Raw genomic sequence first — 6,118 nt, forward strand, 5'->3', positions numbered from 1 at the left:
CCACCTTCCGCCCCAGGTGCCCACGCTTGTGTGTGACACACACCAAACCCGGGGGTCAGCCCGGGCCTCCTCCCCTCCTCCCCACCGGCAACATCCCCTAGGATGACACTGAATGGTTTGGGGGGATTCTCCTCACGCGCGTGTGCACGGCCACCCTCGGGGATTCGCCGGTGTCACCAGGGGCGTCCCCAGGGGCTCCCCGGCCGGGTGGGAGCCTCGGGGAGGGGGGCAGCGCGGTGAGTGCTGCGGGTGGGCGATTGCCCCGGCCCCGCGCGTGCGGCGACGCGCGTGGGGGGGGACCCCGTCAGGTGGCTGAATCTTATCCGCGGCGGCGGCCGAGAGGCTCCGGGAAGAACCGGGAAGCCCCGGGAGGCGGTGGGGCGGGTGTGCGCGGCTGCGCGTGTGAGAGGCATCGCAAAGGAGCCGCATCGCCGCCCGCAGCCCCCGCGGCCGCCGCCGGCTACGCGCTGGGGAAACCGAGGCACGGGGCGGCCGTGAGGGGCTCGGCGGCACCGCGGGGCCGCTGTTCAGGGTCAGTCCCGGTTCCCGGTTGTGCCACCAGAACCTCCCGGGATCCCGGGCTCCGCGCCGCACGTGCCGCCGCCGCCGGGCCATGGTCAACGGCAGCAGTGCCCGAGGGCAGCGGAGGCCGAGGGCTGGCTGCAGGTGGGTGAACTGGGGGGAGGTCCGGGAGGGTGGGGACCCCCCCCCCGCCGCCTGAGTTCCAGGGGGCCTACTGTTGCAGAGGAGCCCCGTGACTCTCGGGAATCCCTGATTCCTGGGAATCCCTCGTCTCATAAGGATCCCCCAGCTCGTGGGAAGCCCCTGGCGCTGTGGGGCTCGGGGCGTTTGGGGGAGTAGTCACCATGGGGGGCTTCCCCGAGGGTTCGCCGGTGTTCTGAGGGTCCGGGGCCTTCGGGACGTGTTCAGCCGCCCCCGTGCGCAGCCCGCTGGTCCCCGTGCGTCGGGGGATGGGTCGCGTTGGGGCAGCGGGGGCGCGGGAGGAGCCCCCGGCAGTGACAATGAGGACGCGCTAGGAGTGACTGTGCCCGGCTAAAAATATCCTCGGCTCCCACCCACCGCCAGCGCCGCGGTCTCAAGGTCACTGCCCTGCCGGGGGGGGCGCGGGGGCGTGGGGCGGGGAAGCCCCCGGTCCCCCCCGCGCCGCGGCTCCCACAGGCTGCTGTCGCCAGTGCTGCTCCTCCGCCGCGCCGAGAGCCGCCAGCGCCTGCCGCCCCCGCGCTCCCCGGCACATGTCCCTGCCGCCCCTCGGGCCCCCCGGCGCGTCCCGACGCTCTCCATAGCACGGGGCAGTGGCAAGTGAGCGGGCGGGGCACTGGCGGCGGCGGGGGGGGACACCCCGGGGAAGGCAGCGGGGGGCTCCCCGCGCATGGCATTCCCCAGTGTGGGGCGTGGGGACAGTGGGGACTCCCTCCCTGCGGATGTGGGGATAGCGGGGATGTCCTCCCTGAGGGGTGACGAGTGTGGGGACAGCGAGGACGCACTCCTTGCGGGGTTTGGGGTGTGGGGACATCAGGGACACCCTGCCGGAGGAGTGACAGGAGTGGGGATAGTGGGGATGCCCTCCTTGCAGGGCTCGGCTGCTCGGAGCAATCCACAGCTGGTTGAGTTAGGGGATTTGTGGGTCTCCGTCCTTGGGGACAATGTGGCTGCTGTCACGAAAGGGCAGTGGAGGGGCTGTGAGTGGTCAAGGCTCCCCCAGTTGTGGCAGCCAGCTGCTGGGGTGGTCCTAGTGCCCCAATCGGGGGACATCAATGGGGTGACATCCAGCTCAGCACCACCAAAACCAGGGGAACCCCCTGCCACAAAGATCCTCGACCGACCCGACTGTGACACTGCGGTGGCACATTCTGCAGCCGCCGGGGCCAGTGGGCCCCAGGGCTGGTGCCAAGCCTGTGATGAGCATCAGGGGCTCCCGGCGGGTTCTGGCACCGCGTGGTCCTTGTGGCCTCGATGTGCAGGGCACAGCTGTCGAAGTGGGGACCGTGGGATCACGGGGGCCTCCCCACCCCTCATGACCTTCTCGGTGACCTTGGCGCAACACTGGGGACCCTGTGCAGGGTGGGCGCCGCGGGGACTGCAGAGACCCCTCCTCAGTGGCAGGGACCCCCGCCCTGCAGTGGAGACACGGTGCTCTACAAGGGCATTTGTGAGCTTTGGGGAACCCCCCCTTGCTGACGGCTTTGTGACGGTGCCAGTGGCAGCGGAGACCCCCGTGTCCCCCCCTGGCGGCCCCGGGCGGGGGGTCCGCGGTGGCCCGGCAGGGGCAGCCAGGCGGAGCGGCTTTGTCCTTTTGGCTGAGCCGAGCGCGTGGGGGAGGCGCAGGGAGAACCCGGCGCAGCGGCTTTGTCTGGGGACGCCGGCGCGTTGGCGGCAAAGGGGGGGCACGGGGAGCCCGATCCCCTCTGCTGCATCCCGCGGGAGCCTCCAGCCCAGCCCCAGGCACCCGATTGGCCCCACGCAGGTACGTGTCCCCGGCTGCGGGTCCCCTCCTGAGGCAGGAGGGATGGGGTCCCCCCTTGGGTTAGGGGTGTCGCGGAGGAGGATCAAGCCTGTCTCTGCCACCTTTGGGGAGACATCGGGGCTGTCCCCGCGTCCCCGCGGGCCGGATCCTGCGGCGGCCCCTGGGTGTCCCGGTGGGGCTCAGGGGAGGGATTTTCTCGGGGAGACCCCGGGACCAGCCGGGGATTCCCCAGCGTCGTGGCGGGCCGGGGAGTTTCGAGTGTCCCCGCGTGTCCCCGCATGTCCCCGCGGCTGTGCTAGCCCCTGTGCCTCCCCTTGCGCTGTGGACACCCCACGGGTGGCATCGGGCCCGATCCTGCGTGGGGGAAATCCCCCCCCAGCGCCGGGCGCTGCTCCTCTGCCCCCACCGCGATGTGCCGGAGGGGGACGCGGGGGTATCTGGGGGTCCCGGGGTGGGCTGGGTTGCCACCACCGGGGGTACCCCCCTGGCAGGGCTGGGCTGAACCATCCCGCTATTCTTTGGGATCCAGGTGCTGTCGTCCTGGTGCCTCCATGGCTCTCATAGGGTTCTGAGCCCTCCCTGCCCACGGGGTACAGCGGCGGTGCCACCCCCGGCCCGCCCCGTGCCGGCGGGTGGGCAGCGGCGATTGCGGGGKCCGGGGGCTCCTGCTGACACCGCCAGCTGCTCCCCAGCCTGGGACATATGGCCGGGGCTTGGCGGCGGTTGGAGGAACCAGGGCCACCGCGGCGGGTTTTTGGGGACGGGGGGAGGGCTGCCAGGGGTCTGACGCACTTTGTGCCCCCGCCAAGACCCGGGCCGCGGTGGCGGCTGGCGGGGAGCCCCTGTGACCCCGGGTGGGGTCACTGCAGGGTCCCACAGCCCTGAGCACCCTCAGCATCCTGTCCCCAAGCCTACGGCCGGGGAGTTTCCCACTCTCCTGACCCCTGTCTCCGCGTGCACCGCCCTGGCCCYACCGTGGCTCACCCAAATTCCTGCCCCACCCTGCCGTGATTCCCAGGCAGGAATTAGCGAGCGGGTAATAAATAAATCACCCGCGGGGAGCCTTTCGGCTGCCCGCCTCTATTTTTAGCCGCACYCTCCCTCCTCTGCAATTGCTTCGAGGCAGCGGCGTTGCTCCGGGGCAGGGGGGAAGCAGCGGGTCCCACTGTCACCGCACTGCCACCCCCAGGGCCTTGGGGGCTGCTGCAGCCTGACTGTGGTGGTTCAGCCGTGTCCCCCCACCTGTGTCCCTGCTCTGCGTGGGGTGGGAGGTGCTGCCATGGCTGGGGTCACCCTTAGGAGCCCTTCGCTCTCCCCACCACGAGAGTCCTGCCCCATACCGCTCCTCTTTACAGTTGGTGGCATCCCCAGCTAGCCCTGGGGTGAGTGCCTGTGTCCTTGTCTTTAGTGGGGGGTTGGTGAGCCCCCCGACATGCCCTGACGCCCGTGGCTGTCTTGATGCCATGTCACATCCTGGAGCAGGGACACTCATGGTCATGGCTCAAGGACACAGGGTGACTGTGCCTGGGGGGACCTGCCCTGTCTCTGCCCCCATCCCTGTCCCCGCCATGGGGATGATGGGGACAGGCAGGACCTCCCTGTGCATCCCAGCCTGGAGATGTGGCCAGAAGGCTCCCTGAGGCTTCTGGAGCAGCCCTCCAAGGGCTGAATCCAGGCACATCCATCCCTATGGATGCTCTGGCAGGGGGAAGATTGAATCAGGCCCATTTGCATTGCCATCCAGAAGAGTCAAACCACCACAGAGCGATGCTTCATGAAATATTTACTGTCCCCAGCCTGGGAGGGCTCCAGAGTGGCTTCACCCACCCCCATTTGTGGTGACAAAAACTCTTCCCAAATGTGGGGCCGAGCAGGGCCCTGGCCCAGTCACAGCGAAAGGCCGGGGGGAAAACTTTTCCCCTCCATCCCTGCTCGCTGCGGCTTTTTCCTCCCCACCCGAATATTAAAAAGAAGTCGGAGCCCATTTTCCTGTGATAAATTTGGCAGAATGGAGAGAAAACGATCCAGCTCTGGAGGGAAGCCAGGGCCCCGGCTGCACACCGGGAGCAGCTGGGTGCTGGAGCCCYGCCACGCTCTGGATCTCCCAGGGGAACTGGGAACAGCATCATCCCTGGCTCTGCCATGGCCCTGCAGGATGGGGATGGGGTCCCGAGGTGCTGCAGTCCCCCCAGGAGTCAGGGGATGCTGCTGGTTGCGGTGACAGCTCCATGCCGGTGTCCCTGCGCTGGTGACCAATTCCAGCCCGGTGTTCCAGGTGCGGCAGGCCCGGGAATTTGGAGGCCCGAAACCCTGGGAAGTGCTGCAGGGATGGGGGGGGTTGGGGGAACCCCCGGTGCCCTCCAGTGCAAGGAGCTCAGGGCTGGTGATGAGGTTATGGGGTCTGGTGGGGAGGTTGAGGGTGTTGTGCAGTGGGGTTTTTGTGTGGGGCAGCTCCTCATGGAATGGTGTTGGTACAATAGGGCCCCTCATGCAATGGGTTTTTTTTTTGTGTGGTGCAGCTCTTTGTGGAACAGAATCATTGGTGCAATAGGGCCCCTCGTGCAATGGCGTTCTCATGTGGTGCAGCCCCTTGTGCAGTGGGGCCAGTCGTGTCACATTGCCCCTTATGCAATGGGGTTGTTGGTGCAGTAGAGCCCCTTGTGCTATGGGTTTTTTGTGTGATGCAGCCCCCTGTGGAACAGGGTTGGTGCAATAGGGGCTCTCATGCAATGGGGTGATTGGAGTAACACAGCTGTTCATGCAAAAGGACCCCTCAATGCTATGGGGTTGTTGGTACAATAGAGTCCCTCATGTAAGGGGTTTTTTAGTCATGGAGCCCCTCGTGCAATGGGGCTGTGTGTGTGATGCAGCCCCTTGTGCAACAGGATAATTTGTGTGATGAAGCCCTTCATGCAATGGGGCTTTCCATGTGGTGCAGCCCCTCGTGCAAGGGGTGATGGCTGCCGTGCAGCTCCTCCTGAACAGGATCATTGGTGTGATAAAGCCCTTCATGCAATGGGGTCATTGGTGTGACACAACCACTCACGCAATGGGGTTTTCCATGGGATGCCGCCTCACATGCAATGGGGTTTTTCATGGGACAAGGCACCTCACTAAAGGGGACATTGGTGCAAACAGCCCTTCAGGCAATAGGGTATCCCATGTGATGCAGCCTCTTGTGCACTGAGTTTGCTGCTGTAGGGGACAGGGTGATGCCCTGGGTGGCAATGCCAGGGCAGGACCGTCTGTGGCCGTGGTGGCTCTGGGTATCTCTGCCCTGCAGCCCCGCTGACGCCGCATCTCCTCCCCGGCCAGGCGTGGAGGGAAGCCCATGGCCCCCGGACCCCCAGACCTTCCCCGTGCTCAGCCCCAGCCCTGTAGCCCCTAACGCCCCGAGGACTCCTCCGGCCGGCCCTGGGGAACCCCAGCAGGTACGGGGGTGACCATGGGATCTCGGGGGAGGCACCGAGGGGTTGAGGGTGTTTTGGGGTACACTGGAGGAGACGAGGGAGGGCTCTACTGGGGGTGCTGGGGGGGGGGCATATGAGAAGGGTGATGAATTTTGGGGTGCAGCGAGGCCGAAGGGTGTGGAGAGGATTCCGGAAGGTGCTGAGGGGCTATGATGGGGAGGGG

General features: G+C 66.9%; 1 protein-coding gene across 1 annotated transcript in view; it reads left to right on the forward strand.

Annotated features, from left to right (window-relative positions):
* Positions 1–417: 417 nt before the first annotated feature.
* KCNN1 (potassium calcium-activated channel subfamily N member 1) overlaps positions 418–6,118 on the forward strand; it is a 12,751-nt gene continuing 7,050 nt past the window's right edge. The window contains exons 1-2 of the mRNA XM_057385031.1: positions 418–666; positions 5,801–5,916. The gene's annotated coding sequence lies outside the window, so the exon portion shown is untranslated. The remainder of the gene's footprint in view (positions 667–5,800; positions 5,917–6,118) is intronic.

This window comes from Malurus melanocephalus, unplaced genomic scaffold (assembly GCF_030028575.1).
Source record: "Malurus melanocephalus ecotype Western Australia unplaced genomic scaffold, MMel_1.1 scaffold_771, whole genome shotgun sequence".
NCBI classification, from domain to species: Eukaryota; Metazoa; Chordata; class Aves; order Passeriformes; family Maluridae; genus Malurus; species Malurus melanocephalus.